A 24,286-nucleotide genomic window follows, 5' to 3' on the forward strand; every position below is an offset into this window, starting at 1 on the left:
AGGTATTTATTGCACACTTCTTATGTGGCAGGCACCTAGAAAGTGCTGGAGATATAGTAGAGAAAAATTTGTCTTAGTACTGTACATATTCCTGGAATGGATATGGAAGTTGTCAAACTCAGATTCATGATACATTGAGGCTGAGAGCCTACCAAATTAACAGGCCAGATTGATGCCTTCCAAACTCCATCTCTGGAAGGGAAAGCTGCTCTGAGCTATTCACTCCTTGCATGTTATGTTGCCCTAAGAAGGAAGGATGATGGTACTCTCTTGTATAAAAGTAGGTGTGCCCTATAGTACTAAGGAAACACAGTCAACAAATAAATAAATACAACACATTAGGCTGTGGTAAATCCTTCAGAAAAAAACAAAGCAGTGCTGCTAAGATTGGGAGCCCAGAAGTGCAGGTGAATCCTGTGTTAAACCTGGCCCCTGCAAAAATGCCTTCAAACACCAACACACACACACACACACACACACACACACACGTATGTTGTTGTTCAGTCACTAAGTTGTGTCTGACTCTTTGTGATCCCATGGACTGCAGCACGCCAGGCTTCCCTGTCTTCACTCTCCTGGAGTTTGCTCAAACTCAGTGTCCATTGAGACATTGATGCCATCCAAGCATCTCACCCTCTGTTGTTCCCCTTCTCCTGCCTTCAGTCTTTCCCAATATCAGAGACTTTTCCAATGAGTCAGCTCTTTACATCAGGTGGTCAAAGTGTCATACAAAATAGAAAAGCAAAGTATAAATATAGAATATTTAGAATAGAAAATATTTAATAAATTGATGAAATAGAACATGAATATCTCCCCCCACCTAGACCCCACCATGGAGACAGAACTGTCATTGTTTTGTAGCACCAGAAAGCCTTGGTGAGAGCATTTTAACCTAAAAATTACTTTATGTCTTGCTTCCTCTGCTCTGTTACTTTGGGGAAATTGTGGAACTAGTGCTCCACTAACATATGAAAGTGTCTAGTAATATGTTAGACTGCCTGAGGGGGCACTTTTACTCTAGCGAAAGTTCTTTCAATAACATGAAACATGATAATAATCTTCAGAGCAAGTAGAAGTGAGTCTTGGATAAGAAACAATACTGTACTTTTAGCCCTTTGGCTCCCAACAGTAGCTAAAGGACAAAACATATTCTTCCTCCATTATTTTGCTTTTGTTTTTTGTTGTTGTTATTGACCTGTATCTGCATCCTTTCTTTTTCTCTCTAATATTAAAGATTTCATGCTGTAGTCTCACATTCAGGGTTGGAACTGTGTGATAACTGCCAGCTACAATAGCAGAGCGGTTCGGAGTACTGAGAATGTTTTACTGAGGAATAGTCATGTAGAAAGTGGCCTGAGTAGAAAGAAGCAAGAGCCCTACCTTCGGGGGCATCTGTCTAGAGTGGAGATCAGCAAACTCCTTCTGTAAAGGGCCAGAGAGTAAACAGTTTAAGCATGCAAACCATGTGGTCTTGTTCCTAACTAGGAAACTCTCTCCCTTGCAGCATTATAGCATTAAAAGAAAACAAATAAATATGGCTATATTCCAATAATTCCAAGTCTATGCCCCAACCAGTAACACTGATGAAGCTGAAGTTGAACAGTTCTATGAAGACCTACAAGACCTTTTAGAACTAACACCCAAAAAAGATGTCCTTTTCATTATAGGGGACTGGAATGCAAAAGTAGGAAGTCAAGAAACACCTGGAGTAACGGGCAAATTTGGCCTTGGAATACGGAATGAAGCAGGGCAAAGACTAATAGAGTTTTGCCAAGAAAATGCACTGGTCATAGCAAACACCCTCTTCCAACAACACAAGAGAAGACTCTACACTTGTACATCACCAGATGGTCAACACCAAAATCAGATTGATTATGTTCTTTGAAGCCAAAGATGGAGAAGCTCTATACAGTCAACAAAAACAAGACTGGGAGCCGACTGTGGCTCAGATCATGAACTCCTTATTCCTAAATTCAGACTTCAATTGAAGAAAGTAGGGAAAACCACTAGACCATTCATGTATGACCTAAATCAAATCCCTTATGATTATATAGTGAAAGTGAGAAATAGATTTAAGGGCCTAGATCTGATAGATAGAGTGCCTGATGAACTATGGAATGAGGTCCGTGACATTGCACAGGAGAGAGGGATCAAGACCATCCCCATGGAAAAGAAATGCAAAAAGCAAAATGGCTGTCTGGGGAGGCCTTACAAATAGCTGTGAAAAGAAGAGAAGCAAAAAGCAAAGTAGAAAATGAAAGATATAAGCATCTGAATGCAGAGTTCCAAAGAATAGCAAGAAGAGATAAGAAAGCCTTCCTCAGCAATCAATGCAAAGAAATAGAGGAAAACAACAGAATGGAAAAGACTAGAGATCTCTTCAAGAAAATTAGAGATACCAAGGGAACATTTCATGCAAAGATGGGCTCGATAAAGGACCGAAATGGTATGGACCTAACAGAAGCAGAAGATATTAAGAAGAGGTGGCAAGAATACACAGAAAAACTGTACAAAAAAGATTTTCATGATCCAGATAATCATGATGATGTGATCACTGACCTAGAGCCAGACATCCTGGAATGTGAAGTCAAGTGGGCCTTAGAAAGCATCACTACGAGCAAAGCTAGTGGAGGTGATGACATTCCAGTTGAGCTATTTCAAATCCTGAAAGATGATGCTGTGAAAGTGCTGCACTCAATATGCCAGCAAATTTGGAAAACTCAGCAGTGGCTACAGGACTGGAAAAGGCAGTTTTCATTTCAATCCCAAAGAAAGGCAATGCCAAAGAATGCTCAAACTACTGCACAATTGCACTCATCTCACATGCTAGTAAAGCAATGCTCAAAATTCTCCAAGCCAGGCTTCAGCAATACATGAACCATGAACTTCCTAATGTTCAAGCTGATTTTATAAAAGGCAGAGGAACTAGAGATCAAATTGCCAACATCTGCTGGACCATTGAAAGAGCAAGAGAGTTCCAGAAAAACATCTATTTCTGCTTTATTGACTATACCAAAGCCTTTGACTGTTGGATCACAATCAACTGTGGAAAATTCTGAAAGAGATGGGAATACCAGACCACCTAACCTGCCTCTTGAGAAATCTGTATGCAGATCAGGAGTCAACAGTTAGAACTGGACATTGAACAACAGACTGGTTCCATATAGGGAAAGGAGTATGTCAAGGCTGTATATTGTCACCCTGCTTATTTAACTTATATGCAGAGTACATCATGAGAAATGCTGGGCTGGAAGAAGCACAAACTGGAATCAAGATTGCTGGGAGAAATATCAATAACCTCAGATATCAGATGACACCACCCTTATGGCAGAAAGTGAAGAGGAACTCAAAAGCCTCTTGATGAAAGTGAAAGTGAAGAGTGAAAAAGTTGGCTTAAAGCTCAACATTCAGAAAACGAAGATCATGGCATCCGGTCCCATCACTTCATGGGAAATAGATGGGGAAACAGTAGACACAATGTCAGACTTTAATTTTTTGGGCTCCAAAATCACTGCAGATGGTGACTGCAGCCATGAAATTAAAAGCTGCTTACTCCTTGGAAGGAAAGTTATGACCAACCTAGATAGCATATTCAAAAGCAGAGACATTACTTTGCCAACAAAGGTCCATCTAGTCAAAGCTATGGTTTTTCCAGTGGTCATGTATGGATGTGAGAGTTGGACTGTGAAGAAGGCTGAGCGCCGAAGAATTGATGCTTTTGAACTGTGGTGTTGGAGAAGACTCTTGAGAGTCCCTTGGACTGCAAGGAGATCCAACCAGTCCATTCTGAAGGAGATCAGCCCTGGGATTTCTTTGGAAGGAATGATGCTACAGCTGAAACTCCAGTACTTTGGCCACCTCATGGGAAGAGTTGACTCATTGGAAAAGACTCTGATGCTGGGAGGGATTGGGGGCAGGAGGAGAAGGGGACGACAGAGGATGAGATGGCTGGATGGCATCACTGACTCGATGGATGTGAGTCTGAGTGAACACCGGAGTTGGTGAGGGACAGGGAGGCCTGGTGTGCTGCCATTCATGGGGTCGCAAAGAGTTGAACACAACTGAGCAACTGAACTGAACTGATATTCCAATAAAGCTTTATTTTAAAAAAAACAGATAGTAGGGATTGGCCCATGGGTTGGGTCCATGAGCTGTCGTTTCCTGACCCCTGATTTAGAGAACCCCTGGCTTCTGTCCTAGTCTTGGCCACCAATGTGTTTTATAACAGGTCCCTATCTAGTCCCCCTGTCTTCAGTTGACTTCTCACCATTCTGTCCTCCACACAGCAGCTAGAGGGATTTTTCTAAAGCTCACTTGAGATCATTGAGTCATTTATCTGTTTCAGTTCTTTAATTCTTATATCATTCGTATCTGTCACTTGGCCATGCCTGCTGTCTCACAGTCTGGTTTATTTGCTGTCCTTCTCAGAGTAGGCTCCAAACCATACCTACTGTTGAAAACTGACTCTACTAGAGCATCATCAGGGCCTCACATTCCCAAACTACATCTAAATATGGCCAAAACATAAATACTATCCCTTCTCATCAACAGAGGCCTCTTGAGCAGGGGAGAATGAAACCTCCTTCATATCAATCTAGAACTTCCTTTATGGGGGTAGATCTAGCAAGGCAAGATCTCAACTGGTTTAGATTTTCAAAGATAATATTTATTCTAACCTACAGTTTCACTGAGATTTTTGTGCTGCTTCTTTCAAATTCTAGACCTTGAACAGTTTTATTTCACTGCCCCTACCTACTGCTTGCTCTTTTATCTTCACTGCTGTGACATTTGCTAAACCCACTGTTATATCTTGCTCACACTCTTGCATAAAGCATGTGTTTAAAAAAGATACATTAAAAAAAAAACTGCATAGTACTCTAGTTAGTCTTCCCATCAATCTTGAATTTAAAATTTCAGACAATTTTAAGCTCTCAAATAATGAGTTTGTTGCACTTCTAATCACTCACATGGATTAGTACATTTACTTCATAGGAATTCTTTAAAAGTAAGTGTGGTGACCCAAAGACTAAAGAGCAGATGAAACCAAGGAGGGTCTTGGAATGCCGGAATGGAAAAACCAGATCTTTATGTCCTTCCCTCCCCAATGTTGTAACTATTAATGGATTTCAGGTCCTCCTGAGAACTATAACCTCTTTCCCCTCCTACCCCATAGGGAGAAGATATGTTCCCTATTCTTCCCCCCTACACCCAGTATATGTGCCTCATCCAATCAGCAAATGACCTGCAAGACTCCTATCCCACTCCTTGTACCCTGGGTATAAAAGTGGACTAAAGACTCCTGTTCAGTGTTGGTTCTCCTCTGAGCTGGCCCACTGTTCTAACAGCATCTCCCACTCTCATAAACTTTATTTACCTCTCATGCTGTCCCATGTCTGGAAATTCTTTTCCAACTTGCATCTGGACCACAACAGTAAGTACCATTGTAATGTCTGTTTTTTAGATAAGGAGCTAAGGAGAAAGGAGCTGTGGTACCTTGTTTATGGTGTTCACTGGGAAATTAGAGTTCTTTGTATTGACCATTTCATATCATTTACTTGGCTCTATCTCATATTCCAGTCAGCTACTCCAGTTTGCTTTCTCCCTAGAGATGAAGCACTCTTAAAACTTCTCTATAGGATATGTATCTCCAAATACTGATATCTAATAGATACATACTATGCATCCATTCCATAACTGATAGCTGGGTCTTAAATGCACTTTAAAATGGTAACAAGGGATTTGAAAGAATTTTACAAACTCTAACAGATCTATACAAACGTTAGTGAAAACTGCCTTTCAAATATATGTATGTTTTATGGAATAACACAAACTGTATATATTATACATATAGTACTTGTAAGAAAAGAAAAATTATTGAATTATGAACAAGAAAAAGACATGGTGTGCATAATCATTTGCTCAACACAATTTCCTCATTGCTCTAGAGTTTTAGCAGGAAACTTGGCTTTTACATGCATAGCCTTATTGATTTTCTGTCCACATCTCCACAGGTAAACGGAAAGTTAATCATTGTGTTTTCTAATGTTGATCCTTGTCTTTCTCAGAAGATATCACTCTATTCTGCAATGACTTGACTATCAACCTCTCACTACCCTCCAAAAGGAGGATAAACTCAAAAAGGATTTCTTGATGGCATGTTGTCATGTTGTTTAGTTGCTAAGTTGTGCTCGACACTTCGTGACCCCATGGACAGTAACCTGCCAGGCTTCTCTGTCCATGGGTTTCCCAGACAATACTGAAATGGGTTGCCATTTCCTTCTCCAGGGGATCGTCCAGACCCAGGGATCAAACTGTTGCCTACTTGGCTGGCAGATTCTTTACCACTGCACCACCTGGGAAGCCCCTTGATGACATAATTTTGCTTAAATAATGATAGTGACTTACATTTATAAGACCTCTTTATCTCTCCAAAGCACTTCTATTGTTTTATTTGATCCTCACAATAGTGCCCTGAGGAACATACTGGCTATTTTATTGTTCACATTTACTCAGGAGGAAATTGATGCTCAAAAGGGTTAAGTGCTTGGCCTGTGCATACTGATATGGATCTCCTTATCAGTGTACCCATTGTTCTGAATTGCATCCTGGCAAACACTCAAGCAGGGTCTGGCCTATCTTTGCTTCTTGAAAAATACAACCTACCTAACCCTTCAGGGCCTTATACTTATATTTCCCAAAGGGACTCCCAGTTTTGCAGATACGTTAACTAATTGTTTTTCCTCATCCCCTACCTCATTTCACACACTGTTCACCCATTCAGTGGTTAAAATTTACTCACTTGCTGTGCTTTCAATTCTAAATTTATAAGCTTCCAGTTTTTAAGCCTATTTTAATATGTCCTGCTAAGCTCTCCATATTTCTAAATCTTAGTTCTTCCCATATGGAACATTGATTACAGACATAAATTTATTGGTAACAATCTCCTTATTTATCAATTGTTTGGCATCATTCCCTTGTGTTTGTCTTTTTCTCTCCTCTCAGAGGTAGTCTATATGGGTATGTTCTGACTCTACAACTAGGCATGGACACCAGCCTTCCCCATATCAGTTCAGTTCAGTTCAGTCGCTCAGTCATGTCCGACTCTTTATGACCCCATGAACCACAGCACGCCAGGCCTCCCTGTCCATCACCAACTCCCGGAGTCCACCCAAACCCATGTCCATTGAGTCAGTGACGCCATCCAACCATTTCATCCTCTGTCATCTCCTTCTCCTCCTGCCCTCAATATTTTCCATCATCAGGGTCTTTTCAAATGAGTCAGCTCTTCGCATCAGGTGGCCAGAGTATTGGAGTTTCAGCTTCAGCATCAGTCCTTCCAATGAATATTCAGGACTGACTTCCTTTATGATGGACTGGTTGGCTCTCCTTGCAGTCCAAGAGATTCTTAAGAGTCTTCTCCAACACCGCAGTTCAAAAGCATAGATTCTTCTGTGCTCAGCTTTCTTTATAGTCCAACTCTCACATCCATACATGACCACTGGAAAAACCATAGCCTTGACTAGATGGACCTTTGCTGACAAAGTAATGTCTCTGCTTTTCAATATGCTGTCTAGGTTGGTCATAACTTTCCTTCCAAGGAGTAAGCATCTTTTAATTTCATGGCTGCAATCACCATCTGCAGTGATTTTGGAGCCCAGAAAAATAAAGTCAGCCACTGTTTCCCCATCTATTTGCCATGAAGTGATGGGAGCAGATGCCATGATCTTAGTTTTCTGAATGTTGAGCTTGAAGCCAACTTTTTCACTCTCCTCTTTCACCTTCTTCAAGAGGCTCTTTAGTTCTTCTTCACTTTGTGCCATAAGAGTGGTGTCATCTGCATATCTTCCCCATATAATGAGTATGAAAACATTGTTCAAGAATAGTGAGGTGATGTTAGCTTACACATTTATTTTATTTTTTACAGCATGGAATTTTTGTCAAATATCTAAACTATTTTTTTCCTAACCAGAGGTTAGTCCTAGCTCTAATATCCTGGGACACATGGTTGCGATTAGAAGTCTCATAAAACATTAAGGAAATGCCATATGCTGGGGAAGACGCAGCCAAGAATATGATGACATCAAAGGTTAGAAGGATTATAAATGCCCCAAATTAGGGAACTAATAGCAGAATCAGAAGTCAGAGAAAGTGAGTTAGGAAGACAGCCCAGAACAGCAAGTCCATAATGGGAAGTCAAAGGTATAGAGAGAGATCTTTTGGGAAATTGCCAGAGAAGGGCCTTGCTAAAGGCAGCTGGTATCACACTGAAAACGACTGAAGACCAGATGAGAACTAATGAGCGTAACATCTGCTTGTTACACAATGTCACACGTTATACCTCACAGAAACCACAGTCTTGGGGTTATTCCAGGATTATTAATTAATAGTAAAGAAAAACCTACATGAATGGAAATATATTAAAAACATGTCATCTCAAAATGTAAGCCTGGCAGATTAAAAATAGAATTTGAGCTTTGATATTCACACAAGAGTAAATCAGTACATGTTAGCTTTAAAATACAAAATAGTTTACTTTAGAAATAAAAGCACACAATATTTCTTAATATCATAAGTCAGTCTTTTTTCTATTAGAAAAAAAAATTTAGCTCCCCCAAAATGTATTGTGAATCATGTACCATATTCTCAATGTTTCCATCAATTTAAAATGTGTTGCTAGTAATGCACGTAAATGGCTTAAACATGAAAACCAAATGACATGATGATATACAGCTGTGCCTACATTGTATATATCTTTTATGACATGTTTCACTTGCTTTACTCTATGGCAGTAAACATCAAGGAATAACTCTTCACTATTTCAACTGAGCACAAACAAAAAGCAAATAAACTGTAAAAAAAAACCAACAAACTGTCACCTATAATATGGTACCAATACATTATAATGGAAATTATATATATTACATGTTCAGGCATTCATTGTAGAGTGTTTACACCAATGAGTAAAAAAAATTATATATATATATATATATATAAAAGATATATTACATTGTGTGTATGCTAGGTTGCTTCAGTCATGTCCGACTCTTTGAGACTCTATGGATTGTAGCCAACCAGACTCCTCTGTCCATGGGATTCTCCAGGCAAGAATACTGGAGTGGATTACCGTGCTTTCCTGCAGGGCATCTTCCCAACCCAGGGATCAAATTCTGGTCTCCTGCATTACAGGCAGATTCTTTACTACCGAGTCACCAGGGAAGTCCCTATATTACATCTATTCAATTTATAGCCTTTATATTTTATGTATTGATTATAAGAAACCATTCTTGCCTGACAACCATTACTTTTTCATGTCAGATTTCAGAAAAACTAAGGCATCCAAAGAAATGACTGATTATATTATGAATGGAATACCAAAAGTTGCCTACAGTTTGCCTAGACCATAAATATCTACTAGGGCTAGAACAGTAATTGGAACTACTTCAAAGTTTTCTTAATTGGAACAAAAAGTCAAATCAACAAATAAGAAGCATAGCAATTGCTTCTGTAGATAGTATGTTTTCAGGAGAACTGAGAAGAAGGTTTCAAAAGGCCATGAATAGCCTAGCTTGTCTGTCTCAGATTGACTGAGAATAGTTCAGCATGAAGAATAGCCAAAAATAAAACATTACCTAAGGCTCCTAAAGGCAACTGTGGAGCACATAATGACAGTGAGAACAGGCAGAGATGCCAAACAAGGGGTGCATTGAAAGGTCTGTTGTGTAGAAAGGTATTTTTAGTAATGACTTCTTGAGAAAATACCCTCACATGCAATATTTAGACACTTTAATAGTTTTGTTCTTGTTGTAAATATTCCTTACTTTATATTTTCTTATACTAATGACTAATTATCAAACCACATGTCTTATAAATAAACATCATTGGGTTAATATACCAACAGTTGAGTTTGCATTCATGGCCAAAACAAGCACTGAAAACAAACAGGCAAACAAACAAGTATTATGAACCACAGATACTGAAATATACAATTCCCCATGATGATGAAATTCTGTTTTAGAAGTCAGAGGGCTTGATTGTGTTTGGCATGACAGAAGGAAGGTCATGGGAATATACCAAAAACATTATAGCCTATATCCTAGAAGTTTGTAGAAAGAGAAAATTTCTTACGATTTTAACTCATTTAAAAAATAAAATATCTATATGTATAATATTATATATGAAACGAGTCACCAGTCCAGGTTTGATGCATGATACTGGATGCTTGGGGCTGGTGCACTGGGACGACCCAGAGGGATGGTGTGGGGAGGGAGGAGGGAGGAGGGTTCAGGATGGGGAACACATGTATACCTGTGGCAGATTCATTTTGATATATGGCAAAACCAATACAATATTGTAAAGTTAAATAAAATAAAATAAAAAAGACAAGAAAGCAAGAAAGTGAGAAGACTCAAAAAATAAAATAAAATAAAAAATAAGATATCTAAAATTCAGATTGGCCAGGCTATGCCAAAAACTACTTAGATGATTTGTGATATTCAGGAAAAGATATGGATTGTTAACTCACCAGAGACAGCACCAATGAATTTATAAAGGCAGAATAATGGTGATGATACATGTATTTATAAAAAAATAAACCCTATTTCACAGCACTCGGAAGTGGTGGTGTTTATCTTGCTTACCCAGTCTGGCCACAGAGGTCTTTACTGTACATTTTAAGGGTTCCCACCACTATAATGTCCCTTGTCTTCACTTCACTTCCCTGGAGCCAAAGAAACAGAAATAAATATGCTATCTTTTTGATCAGGCTTATATTTCTGAACAGCTTCCTCTGCTACCATGATTGGCTGTGCACTCTAATACCAATTTTTTCACTTCTGGTCCATTGTGTTTTTTTTCTCATTTCATATTTCAGTCTGGGGGTCTTTGGTCCAGGGCTTAATATTCTCTTCTCAGCTAAAACCTTGGTTTCCTACACAGACCACAGTTTAAGTGGTTCCTCCTATGACTGTGCTATTTCAGATGAACAAGCAGCATGCTCCTCTCACCTCCATATACATAAATACCCAAGCTGGGTTTTTTCCTTGACCCTAAGAATGGGAACCAGACAACTAGGGTCTGTAATGTCCAAATGTCTTTCATAATTTATACATGGGAATATTAATTTAACCATGCTTTTCAAAAGGTAAACAATACCCAGACTATTAATTAGTATGTGCAATGTACAAGTTATATAGAAAGCCTTATTTAATTAATATAATGATATTTATGAGAGAGCAGTATTACCATGTTCATATTTATAGCTGAGGAAACCAACTCTTAGCTGAAAAGGGTAAATAGCTCAACTGAGATTGACTATTAGTAAGTGGTAGAGCCAGAAAAATTGTCTATCTCATCCAACACCATGGTATTTAACTTCAAAGTGATTATCTGAAAATTGACTGAATTTATACAAGTAAATGAACTAAGAACATTTTATCAATGGTAAACACATACACATACCCACAGAGACAGGAATATATATTTATTGCTCTAAGAAGTATCCAGTAGTTAAGTCTGGCCCTTTTAGCTAGGAGGAAAAAGAACGGTGAGAATCTGGATTTGATTCAAATATTCTTCTGTTCTGTGTATCTGTTCTCTGAAGCGTCACAATTTGCCACGTGATTTCATGGTGACTCAGTTGCTTCATTAAAATAGACTCTCAGTTCAATTCAGTTCAGTCACTCAGTCATGTCCGACTCTTTGAGACTCTATGGACTGCAGCATGCCAGGTCTCCATGTCCATCACCAACTCCTGGAGTTTACCCTAACTCATGTCCATTAAGTTGGTGATGCCATCCAACCATCTCATCCTCTGTCATCCCCTTCTCCTCCTGCCCTCAATCTTTCCCAGCATGAGGGTGTTTTCAAATGAGTCAGTTAGCAGTATAGATCTAGGGTCTTAGGGAACCTGCAATTCATGAGCTGCTTGACTTTGAGCAGTTGATTTGGTATCTTTGTTTCATCATCCTTATTTATAAGATGGTAACACGCCAGTAAAATAATGCTCAAAATTCTTCAAGCCAGGCTTCAACAATATGTTAACTGTGAACTTCCAGATGTTCGAGCTGGTTTTAGAAAAGGCAGAGGAACCAGAGATCAAATTGCCAACATCTGTTAGATCATCAAAAAAGCAAATGAGTTCCAGAAAAATGTCTATTTCTGCCTTATTGACTGTGCCAAAGCCTTTGACTGTGTGGATCACAATAAACTGTGGAAAATTCTGAAAGAGATGGGAATACCAGACCACCTGACCTGCCCCTTGAGAAACCTATATGCAGGTCAGGAGGCAACAGTTAAAACTGGACATGGAACAACAGACTGCTTCCCAATAGGAAAAGGAGTTCGTCAACGCTGTATATTCTCACCCTGATTATTTCACTTATATACAGAGTACATCATAAGAAACTCTGGGCTGGAAGAAGCACAAGCTGGAATCAAGATTTCCAGGAGAAATATCAATAACCTCAGATATGCAGATGACACCACCCTTATGGCAGAAAGTGAAGAGGAACTCAAAAGCCTCTTGATGAAAGTGAGAGAGGAGAGTGAAAAAGTTGGCTTAAAGCTCAACATTCAGAAAACGAAGATCATGGCATCTGGTCCCATCACTTCATGGCAAATAGATGGGGAAACAGTGGAAACAGTGTCAGACTTTATTTTTTGGGGCTCCAAAATCACTGCAGATGGTGACTGCAGCCATGAAATTAAAAGACGCTTACTCCTTGGAAGGAAAGTTATGACCAACCTAGATAGCATATTGAAAAGTAGAGACATTACTTTGCCAACAAAGGTCCATCTAGTCAAGGCTATGGTTTTTCCAGTGGTCATGTATGGATGTGAGAGTTGGACTGTGAAGAAAGCTGATCGCCGAAGAATTGATGCTTTTGAACTGTGGTGTTGGAGAAGACTCTTGAGAGTGCCTTGGACTGCAAGGAGATCCAACCAGTCCATCCTAAAGAGATCAGTCCTGGGTGTTCTTTGGAAGGAATGATGCTAAAGCTGAAACTCCAATACTTTGGCCACTTCATGCAAAGAGTTGACTCACTGGAGAAAACTCTGATGCTGGGAGGGATTGGGGGCAGGAGGAGAAGGGGATGACTGAAGATAAGATGGCTGGATGGCATCACCGACTCGATGGATGTGAGTTTGAGTGAACTCTGGGAGTTGGTGATGGACAGGGAGGCCTCGCGTGCTGTGATTCATGGGGTCGCAAAGAGTGGGACATGACTGAACGACTGAACTGAACTGAAACTGAAAGGAATGGCTATTTCATAGACTTACTGTGAGAACTAAGTGAAGTGTTATTTATGGCTCTTAACCTGGCTTACAGGCAGCACTCAATATATATATGTTATTATACTATGTGTTGTTGCTGTTATTGATTTGTAGTAGGGCAGAAGATGTCATTCTCTTTGTTAGCTGCTCAAAGATGAATTTTCCTAGCAAATGTTTATTCCATTTAACCTTCCTTGCTTTATCTTCTTTTTCTGTTTTGCTTTACAAGTAAATGGACTAATGGGAGAAGTATGCCAAAGGCATGGCTTTTCTTCAGTGTGCATTTGCTCTAAAAACATCTAGAAAGTATTTGAAAAAAAATTCTTATGATTACCTAAGAAAACTTTTGCAGTTGTAGAAAGCTTATAAATTATTTTGGCATAGGTAAAATGAAGAATGGCTTTTAGACTCTATGCTATTCAGATATTTTGTGATAGCACACTCTTGCTTGAAAGTTTCTCTGATAGCATACTTGCTGTGTATTATGCTCCATAAATCTAGTCTCCATACACAGGAATTGAAATTTTATAATTTGGCCACCCTGTCCATACTCACAGATGTGTTCATATTCACAATGAATCAACTAAAAGAGATGACTTCACCTAAACCTCTCATTAATTTAAAACAAGAGGAAACAGGGAACTCTGCTTTTCTCAGTGGTGTAATAGGTTTTGGACCAAATCTGCCATTGATAACAACTAGATTTCCTGATTTAATATAAAGAAGTTGTTTGAGGGAATCATAGAGCTACCAAGGTAGCAAGAATATATCTGGATAATGCATGGAAGAGAAGAGATGCCCAGAGAAGTAAACCAAATATCTTGAACCACTCTTTTCCTTGAGCTAACTGGGTGGTTAAACCTGATGAATGAAACAAAACTTTCTATATATTTATAAGAATATGAAAATAAAATTAAACTTCAGGACTACTAAATAAATGGGGTGCTTTTGAGGGTAATCCAGATAGATCACCCCTCATAAAGATTGAAACTTAGTTTTGGATCTTTTCAGTCTCTGAATTGAGATGACTTTCTCTAGTCTATCTGCATATCAGAGTTAAAAGTAAATTTTTCTTATAGAAGATAATATTTTTGAGAACTTCAACTTATCTTTATAACAATAACTTTTACTAAGTAAGAACTTATAAAACAATAATCAAGCATGCAACTGAAGACCAGACTGGACCTAAATAGAAAAAATTATTACAAGATAATAGAAACTGACGCATAGGAAGCCAGAACTGGAGTCACTATTATCATCTTTAAGATGTTACATGGTTAATATACTCAAGTACTTGCAAAAATAAGATTGAGAATTGTCTCTCATACCTGGAAACTATTAAAACTCAAATAGTGACCTTAAATTTATATATATGTCAATATTATCTCAATAGACTTGAAAAAAAGTCAAATAAAAATGAAGGGCTGAATAACATAATAACAAAGAAACAACAAATGGATGGGATTAATATCACATTAGAAATATCTGAAGTGTTAATTAATGTACAAGAAATGTAAATATCAAAAATATGACTAGAAAAACAAAGGAATAAATAAACAAGAACAAAAGCTTTATAAAAAACTATTTTTGGAATATAGTGGAAATTATCCAACATGTGATGAAAAAGTAAAGGGAGTAGAACTGAAACAATTGAAGAGACAATTACCAACAAATTCCAAAACGGCAAGATTGCAAAACAGCAACAACAATCCTAGATACAATCATAGTAAAACAGCTGAAATAAAAGAAGATATCTCAAATGCAGTCAGGAAAAACAGACATTATCTTCAAAGAAGCAAAAATAAGTTTAACAGCTGACTTCTCAACAAAGGTGATGAATGCCAGAGAAAAAGAATCAAAATTTGAAAGGATGGCAAGATAGTAGCTGTAAAAGAAATATTCTGTATCAAGAAAAATTATCCTTCTCAAAATACTGGTTGGAAGAAAGTTATTTTTAAGGTAAAAAAAAAAATTAGAGAAGGATTTTTTTAAAAGGCATACCTGTACTAAAAAAAAGAGAAGGTATTTTTGAGAAAGAATGATACAATCTCAAGTGGAGGCTTAGAGGATTATAAAATAGAGAAGAACAATTGAAATAGTAAAAATGTAAGTTTCAGAGTATAGTTAAAATGTAAATAAGTCTAAAATAATACTGATTATATAAAACAATGATATATTCATTGATATTTTAAATATGAGTCATACATTACTTGAAAACAAGAATCCATAACTCAGAAGGATGATTAAATGTCAAAGATCTTTGACTACTTTAAAGAGTATTGATAGTTCTATTTCATTACAGGTTTGTTGTTGTTCAGTAGCTAAGTTGTGTCCAACTCTTTGGGACCCCATGGTCTGCACCATGCCAGGCTTTGCTTTCCTTCATTATCTCTCAGAGTTTGCTCATACTCGTATCCACTGAATCAGTGATGCCATCCAACCATTTTTCATCCTTGGTTGTCCCATTCTCTTATCCTCAATCTTTCCCAGCATCAGTGTCTTTTCCAATGAGTCAGCCCTTTGCATCAGGTGGCCAAAGTACTGGAGCTTCAGCATCAGTCCTTCCAATGAATATTCAGAGTTGTTTTCCTTTAGGATTGACTGGTTTGATCTCCTTGCTGTCCAGAGTTTTCTCACGATTCAGAAACATCACTTCTTCGGTGCTCAGTTCACAGTTTATGGTCCAACTCTCACATCTTTACATGACTACTGAAATATATCCTAGATACAAGATGTAATTAATCTCTAAGGTAAGAATTGAAGGACATGTGTAACCAGTGAACTAAGGCAAGGAAAAAATAATTTAGAAAAATTACTTTAAAAAGCAAAGAAGCTAAACTAGACAAAAACAAACAAGGCATGAGACAAAAAAGAAGTAAATAATATTATAAATGGTCTATACATCTATGTAGCTATATTGATAATTGCATTAAATATAAGGCTAAGTGTTTCATGTCAATGACAAGAATTATTAGGTTTAGTGAAAAAGAAAAATCAATATGTGCTCTTTTAAGATGTACCTCAAAGACAATAGAGGAAAGTTTGATAAATTGAACTATATTGATATTGGGGGATTTTGTTCATCAAAGGACATCATGAAGATAATATAAATGTAAGTCACAAAATGGATAATATGTTGATATGATAATATGATGGATAATATACATATGTATAACTGGATAAGAGTTATATACATATAAAAGGTAATTTACACAAAATAGAAAACAATGGTGAGAAAGTTCAATGGATATTTTACACACACTAAAAGTATCCTTGGCCAAAATACATACATATATGTATTTTGTAACCCAACATCGTTAGTACCATCATGGGTGTAATACCATGACATACACAACAGATAGGCGAAAATTAAAATTACACATACAATGCTGTTTAAAGTATCAGTTGCTACAAACATATTGAAAAAAATTGTCATGATGTTCAAGCTGGATTTAGAAAAGGCAGACGAACTAGAGACCAAATTGCCAGCATTTGCTGGATAATCAAAAAAGCAAGAGAGTTCCAGAAAAACATCTATTTCTGCTTTATTGACTGTGACAAAGGCTTTCACTGTGTGGATCACAATAAACTGTGGAAAATTCTGAAAGAGATGGGAATACCAGACCACCTGACCTGCCCCTTGAGAAACCTGTATGTAGGTCAGGAAGCAATAGTAAAACTGGACATTGAACAACAGACTGGTTCCAAATAGGAAAAGGAGTATGTCAAGGCTGTATATTGTCATCCTGATTATTTAACTTATATGCAGAATACATCATGAGAAACACTGGGCTGGAGAAAGCACAAGCTGGAATCAAGATTGCTGGGAGAAATATCAATAACCTCAGATATACAGATGACACCACCCTTATGGCAGAAAGTGAAGAGGAACTAAAAAGCCTCTTGATGAAAGTGAAAGAGGAGAGTGAAAAAGTTGGCTTAAAGCTCAACATTCAGAAAACGAAGATCATGGCATCTGGTCCCATCACTTCATGGGAAATAGATGGGGAAACAGTGGAAACAGTGTCAGACTTTATTTTTTGGGGCTCCAAAATCACTGCAGGTGGTGACTGCAGCCATGAAATTAAAAGACGCTTACTCCTTGGAAGGAAAGTTATGACGACCAACCTCAGTCAGTTCAGTTCAGTTCAGTTCAGTTGTTCAGTCATGTCCGATTCTTTGCCACCCCATGAATCGCAGCAGGCCAGGCCTCCCTGTCCATCACCAACTCTCGGAGTTCACTCAAACTCATGTCCATCGAGTCGGTGATGCCATCCAGCTATCTCATCCTCAATCATCCCCTTTTCCTCCTTCCCCCAATCCCTCCCAGCATCAGAGTTTTTTTGCAATGAGTCAACTCTTCTCATGAGGTGGCCAAAGTACTGGAGTTTCAGCTTTAGCATCATTCCTTCCAAAGAACACCCAAGGCTGATCTCCTTCAGAACGGACTGGTTGGATCTCTTTGCAGTCCAAGGGACTCTCAAGAGTCTTCTCCAACACCACAGTTCAAAAGCATCAATTCTTTGGCTCTCAGCTTTCTTCACAGTCCAACTCTCACATCCATACATGACCACAGGAAAAACCATAGCCTTGACTAGACGGACCTTTGTTGGCAAAGTAATGTCTCTGCTTTTCAATATGCTATCTAGGTTGGTCATAACTTTCCTTCCAAGGAGTAAGCGTCTTTTAATTTCATGGCTGCAGTCACCACCTGCAGTGATTTTGGAGCCCCCCAAAATAAAGCCTGACACTGTTTCCACTGTTTCCCCATCTATTTGCCATGAAGTGATGGGACCAGATGCCATGATCTTCATTTTCTGAATGATGAGCTTTAAGCCAACTTTTTCACTCTCCTCTTTCACTTTCATCAAGAGGCTTTTTAGGTCCTTTTCACTTTCTGCCATAAGGGTGATGTCATCTGTATATCTGAGGTTATTGATATTTCTCCTGGCAATCTTGATTCCAGCTTGGGCTTCTTCCGGCCCAGCGTTTCTCATGATGTACTCTGCATATAAGTGAAATAATCAGGGTGACAATATACAGTCTTGACGTACTCCTTTTCCTAATTGGAAGCAGTCTGTTGTTCTATGTCCAGTTCTAACTATTGCTTCCTGACCTGCATATAGGTTTCTCAAGGGGCAGGTCAGGTGGTCTGGTATTCCCATCTCTTTCAGAATTTTCCACAGTTTATTGTGATCCACACAATCAAAGGCTTTGGCATAGTCAATAAAGCAGAAATAGATGTTTTTCTGGAACTCTCTTGCTTTTTCTATGATCCAGCAGATGTTGGCAATTTGATCTCTGGTTCCTCTGCCGTTTCTAAAACCAGCTTGAACATCTGGAAGTTCGTGGTTCATGCATTGCTGAAGCCTGTCATGGAGAATTTTGAGCATTACTTTCCTAGTGTGTGAGATGAGTGCAATTGTGCGGTAGTTTGAGCATTCTTTGGCATTGCCTTTCTTTGAGATTGGAATGAAAACTGACCTATTCCAGTCCTGTGGCCACTGCTGAGTTTTCCAAATTTGCTGGCATATTGAGTGCAGCACATTCATAGCATCATCTTTCAGGATTTGAAATAGCTCAACTGGAATTGCATCATCTCCACTACATTTGTTCGTAGTGATGCTTTCTAAGGCCCACTTGACTTCACATTCCAGGATCTCTGCCTCTAGGTGAGTGATCATACCATCATGATTATTTGATCCTGAAGATCTTTTTTTGTACAGTTGTGTGTATTCTTGCCACCTCTTCTTAATATCTTCTGCTTCTGTTAGGTCCATATCATTCCTGTCCTTTATTGAGCCCATCTTTTCATGAAATGTTCCCTTGGTATCTCTAATTTTCTTGAAGAGATCTCTTGTCTAGAGATCTAGTCTAGATGACCCACCTAGATAGTAGATTAAAAAGCAGAGACATTACGTTGTCAACAAAGATCCGTCTAGTCAAGGCTATGTTTCTTCCAGTGGTCATGTATGGATGTGAAAGTTGGACTGTGAAAACATCTGAGCGCAGAATTGATGTTTTTGAGCTGTGGTGTTGGAGAGGACTCTTGAGAGTCCCTTGGATAGTAAAGATATCCAACCAGTCCATCCTAAAGTAAATCAGTCCTGGGTGTTCATTGGAAGTACTGATATTGCAGCTGAAATTCCAATACTTTGGCCACCTGATGAGAAGAGCTGACTCATTTGAAAAGATCCTGATGTTGGGAAAGATTGAAGGCAGGAAGAGAAGGGGACAACAGAGGATGAGATGGTAGATGGGCATCACCGACTCAATGGACATGAGTTTGGGTAAACTCCGGGAGTTGGTGATGGACAGGGAGGCCTGGCGTGCTGCGGTTCATGGGGTCACAAAGTGTCGGACACGACTGAGCAACTGAACTGAACTGAACTAAATTTTGAAATATAGGTAGGTAAATAGGTAGGTAGGTAGATAGATAGATGTCTTACTAACTAGCATTTCTACTCTTAAGTTTATACCATAGTGCACAGACACACACACTTCACACATTGTTGCCAAAAGACATGTATAAGAATGTTCATAACAGCATTAACCAGAAGAGTGGAAATAACTGAATTCTGCATCAACTGTGTAACAAGGTTATATCATAAGATATTTATGCATCGGGACAGTATAGAACAAAAACAGTGAGCTACTGTTCAATACAACGACATGAATGAATATCTCAAACAAAATATTGGAAAGAAGAAGCCAATTAACAAGGTGCATAATGATAAATCCTTTATAGAAAGATCAGAAAGAGATGAAATTAATATACGGTGTTAGCAGTGAGAGTACTAGCTACCACTGAGAAAGAGACAGTGTACAATGATGAAGGAATGGATAAGTGTGAGAGCCTGTAATATTCTGATTCTTAACCTAAGTAACAGTTAAGATAAACTTATTTTTTTAGATAATTCATAGAGCTATACAATTATAATTTTTGCCTTGCTGTGTATTTGGATTGTACTCACAAAAATTTTATTTAAAAAATAACAGACCAAGACTTTCCAGTGGTACAGCGAATAAGAATCTACCTACCAATGCAGGGGACCTGGGTTTGATCCCTGGTCCAGGAAGATTCCACACATCTTGGAGCAACTAAATCCATGTGCTGCTGCTGCTGCTGCTAAGTAGCTTCATTCGTGTCTGACTCTGTGTGACTCCATAGATGCAGCTCACCAGGCTCCCCCGTCCCTGGGATTCTCCAGGAAGAACACTGGGTGGGTTGCTATTTCCTTCTCCAATGCATGAAAGTGAAAAGTGAAAGAGAAGTCACTCAGTCGTGTGCGACTCTTAGTGATCCCTTGGACTGTGGCCCAGAAGGCTCCTCTGTCCATGGGATTTTCCAGGCAAGAGTACTGGAGTGGGGTGCCATTGCCTTCTCCATGTGCTATAACTACTGAAGTCCACGCACTGTAGGGTTGGTGAACCACAGCTACTCAGCCCGCATGCTGCAATTACTGAATCCTGTATCCCTGGAGCCTGTGTCCCACAGTAAGAGAACCAGCACACTGAGAAGCCCATATACCACAACAAAGAAGAGCCCCTGTTTATGGCAGCTAGAGAAAGCCCATGCACAGCAATGCATACGAAATGCAGTCAAAAATAAAAATAAATAAATACTTTTTTAAAATAAAAAAAGATAAATAAAAATGAACAGGTCAAAAAGAACAGATTTTTTTTTCAGAATTATGATTCCATAAGAAGAGTATACCTGATGTTTTGCTAAGCTCTCTTCCTCATAATTTTCCTCAGCAATTTTTTGTAAAAATGAAGAGTATAATTTTACATCACAGTTGCCAGTTAATGGATAGAAGTTGACCTTGCCTGCTTTATAATATGCATGTTGCGTTTAGACTATGGAGTCTCTTAGAATGCTTTACAGATGTGAACCCTGTATTTCAACTCAATTATGTATTTCCCTTTACAGCTAAGAGGTCCTTTCTAGCAGCTATGATGTTTTACTTAATATTTGCATTTTTAACCTTTAACAAAGTATCTGACATCTCCTAATATAGTCAAGAAATGTTAAGAATTCATTCATTTTTTAGCACATATTTATTGAGAACCTTCTATGGACAGTGCACTCTTCTACTATTCTTAATATTAAGAGCCAGTATCAGGATAAAACAGGCTACCATTCTCAGGGATTGGTTATAGGTGGCAATTTTCCCCTGAACCCACTATAGAGAGGCCATTTTTCCCCCATGGTGGGTTGCTGAAATCCTGAAGCTCCAAAAAAAAGTAAGAAATCCCCAAGGGATTTCCAGTAAATATCTCTCTCCAAGACCGTGTTGGAATGGACAGCATTACCTGGAGGGTCCAAGAGGCACTATTATCTGATTTAGAAAATGTCATGGTGGGAGGGTGGGTATGAAAAATAACTCTTTATAGTTAATGAGAGTTCCTCCCAGGCAAAAGTTATTAAGAACCCTAGCCTTAGTCTTCAACCTCTCATGGTTCCAGGAAGACAATCCCAGCATTTCTAGAACACAGACTATCTTAAGTCATATGTGTCACTGTTTGTATAAGGGGATGGGACCACGGCTGCTGCTGGTGGTTCACAACATTCTCATCGCAGCATTAAATCAATACCATGGTGAAAAATTGAGAGCTGAGTGATACCACGTTCGGAAAAATAAAAATGTTACCTTGCTATGCGAAACAAAATGTTCAGTCTCTGACAACTCTTACTTGTACAACAATTAAATCAGTTCTATCAGAAACATTGATAAAACTGTCTATTAAATTGTGAGTGCCCCGAAATTTATTCAAAAGTAACCGTGACAGTCAGTTGGTATGCCTGAAAACCACTCTTACAGTCGCTTCTTGGAGGTGTTTTTTTTTTTTTTTTTCCTTGCTACCTCTTATAAAATGTAAACACTCTTGGGAAAATCAACAATAGTTCATTCACACGAAAAAGTTAATGGCTCATATGATTTTATATTTTAAGGTGGCCATATTGGTCCCCTGTGGAGTGCAAAGGAGAATGGTGGCGTACTCCACAGAGTGTGGTATGAGGGAAAGACTGTGGTTTCTCATATCAGGGGGGCCTGAGTAGAGATTCTGGCTCAGAAACACTTTGGTTATGTGATGCTGAACAGACCGTAAGATCACTCTAAACCATAAGGTTGTATGAAAAAAGCGACAAAGTATTTTCTTTCTTTCTGAGGTTTTTCTGAGGCGCAAGTTAACATGCAGTGTTGTTTTTCTTATTGCTCAGTCACTAAGTCACGTGACTCTTTGCGACCCCATGGACTGTAGCCCACCAGGCTCCTCTGTCCTCCATTAACATGCAGTGTACATAGCATTCTACTTAATAGAGTGCTTGGCACCAAAGAGTGACCAGTATAGGTGATCTCCTGTCTTGAAGAGAGGCGAAATTATAAGAATGGACTGGCATGTTTCTGGAGAAAAGTGTAACCATTTTAAAGCATGATTTGCTGTGCTATGGTAAATTCCTTTAGAAGATGCAGGAAGTTGTGTGTCAATAGAATTTTAAGTAGATATTGTCTCAGGAGATGTTACAAATATTAAAGAAGGCAAAACAACCAAAAAGAATGGAGAAAGGTCAAACAATCTGTTGGTAAATTAATGTTAGATTGCTAGCAAAAAGATAAGCTAACAGACTGAGGTAACATGTGTTGACATGGTGGGTGTGAAAACCTGGGAAAGCAATAATGTTGGGAAAGACTTGAGGGATTGGTTGTCATCCAATTAATTAGCTACAACACATGCCTGTGTGATTTTACACCACGCAGAGGAATTTTCCCAGATGACAGTGATGTAAATGCACCTGTCACACCACATTTAGCAGGGCCTCGCCGGTCTCAGCATTCAAGGAAAATTGGAGTGATCAAGACCAGTGATTAAGGATCTTCACAGGCTGTTCTCTGCTGAAAAACCTAAGTAGCAGAGAGTTCAGAACTTTATGGGGATGGCCCCGTGCAAATCAATAGAAACTTATTATAGCATGATTCATTATTATATAATTAGAAAACTATCAGCCTAGTCACATTCTCCAGTTCTCACTCCCTGGTGTAAAGACTGGGGATACGACTGTTGGATTATCACACAGAAATCAGTCACGTCCTACTGTGCTGGGTTTCCTGATGGGAGTCTCTCAACGGAGTTCTTTCTTTCTTTTTTTTTTTTTTTAAATTTTATTTTATTTTTAAACTTTACAATATTGTATTAGTTTTGCCAAACATCGAAATGAATCTGCCACAGGTATATCCGTGCTCCCCATCCTGAACCCTCCTCCCTCCTCCCTCCCCATACCCTCCCTCTGGGTCGTCCCAGTGCACCAGCCCCAAGCATCCAGTATCGTGCATCGAACCTGGACTGGCAACTCGTTTCATACATGATATTTTACATGTTTCAATGCCATTCTCCCAAATCTCCTCACCCTCTCCCTCTCCCACAGAGTCCATAAGACTGATCTATACATCAGTGTCTCTTTTGCTGTCTCCTACACAGGGTTATTGTTACCATCTTTCTAAATTCCATATATATGCATTAGTATACTGTATTGGTGTTTTTCTTTCTGGCTTACTTCACTCTGTATAATAGGCTCCAGTTTCATCCACCTCATTAGAACTGATTCAAATGTATTCTTTTTAATGGCTGAGTAATACTCCATTGTGTATATGTACCACAGCTTTCTTATCCATTCATCTGCTGATGGGCATCTAGGTTGCTTCCATGTCCTGGCTATTTATAAACAGCGCTGCGATGAACATTGGGGTACATGTGTCTCTTTCAATTCTGGTTTCCTCAGTGTGTATGCCCAGCAGTGGGATTGCTGGATCATAAGGCAGTTCTATTTCCAGTTTTTTTAAGGAATCTCCACACTGTTCTCCATAGTGGCTGTACTAGTTTGCATTCCCACCAACAATGTAAGAGGGTTCCCTTTTCTCCACACCCTCTCCAGCATCCTTTCACCTTCTTGTTCACTGAACCAAGTCTGCTTTATCTCAAACTACCACTCTAAGGTACTCGAAACACAGCA

This window comes from Bubalus kerabau, chromosome 11 (assembly GCF_029407905.1).
Source record: "Bubalus kerabau isolate K-KA32 ecotype Philippines breed swamp buffalo chromosome 11, PCC_UOA_SB_1v2, whole genome shotgun sequence".
Classification (NCBI taxonomy): Eukaryota; Metazoa; Chordata; class Mammalia; order Artiodactyla; family Bovidae; genus Bubalus; species Bubalus kerabau.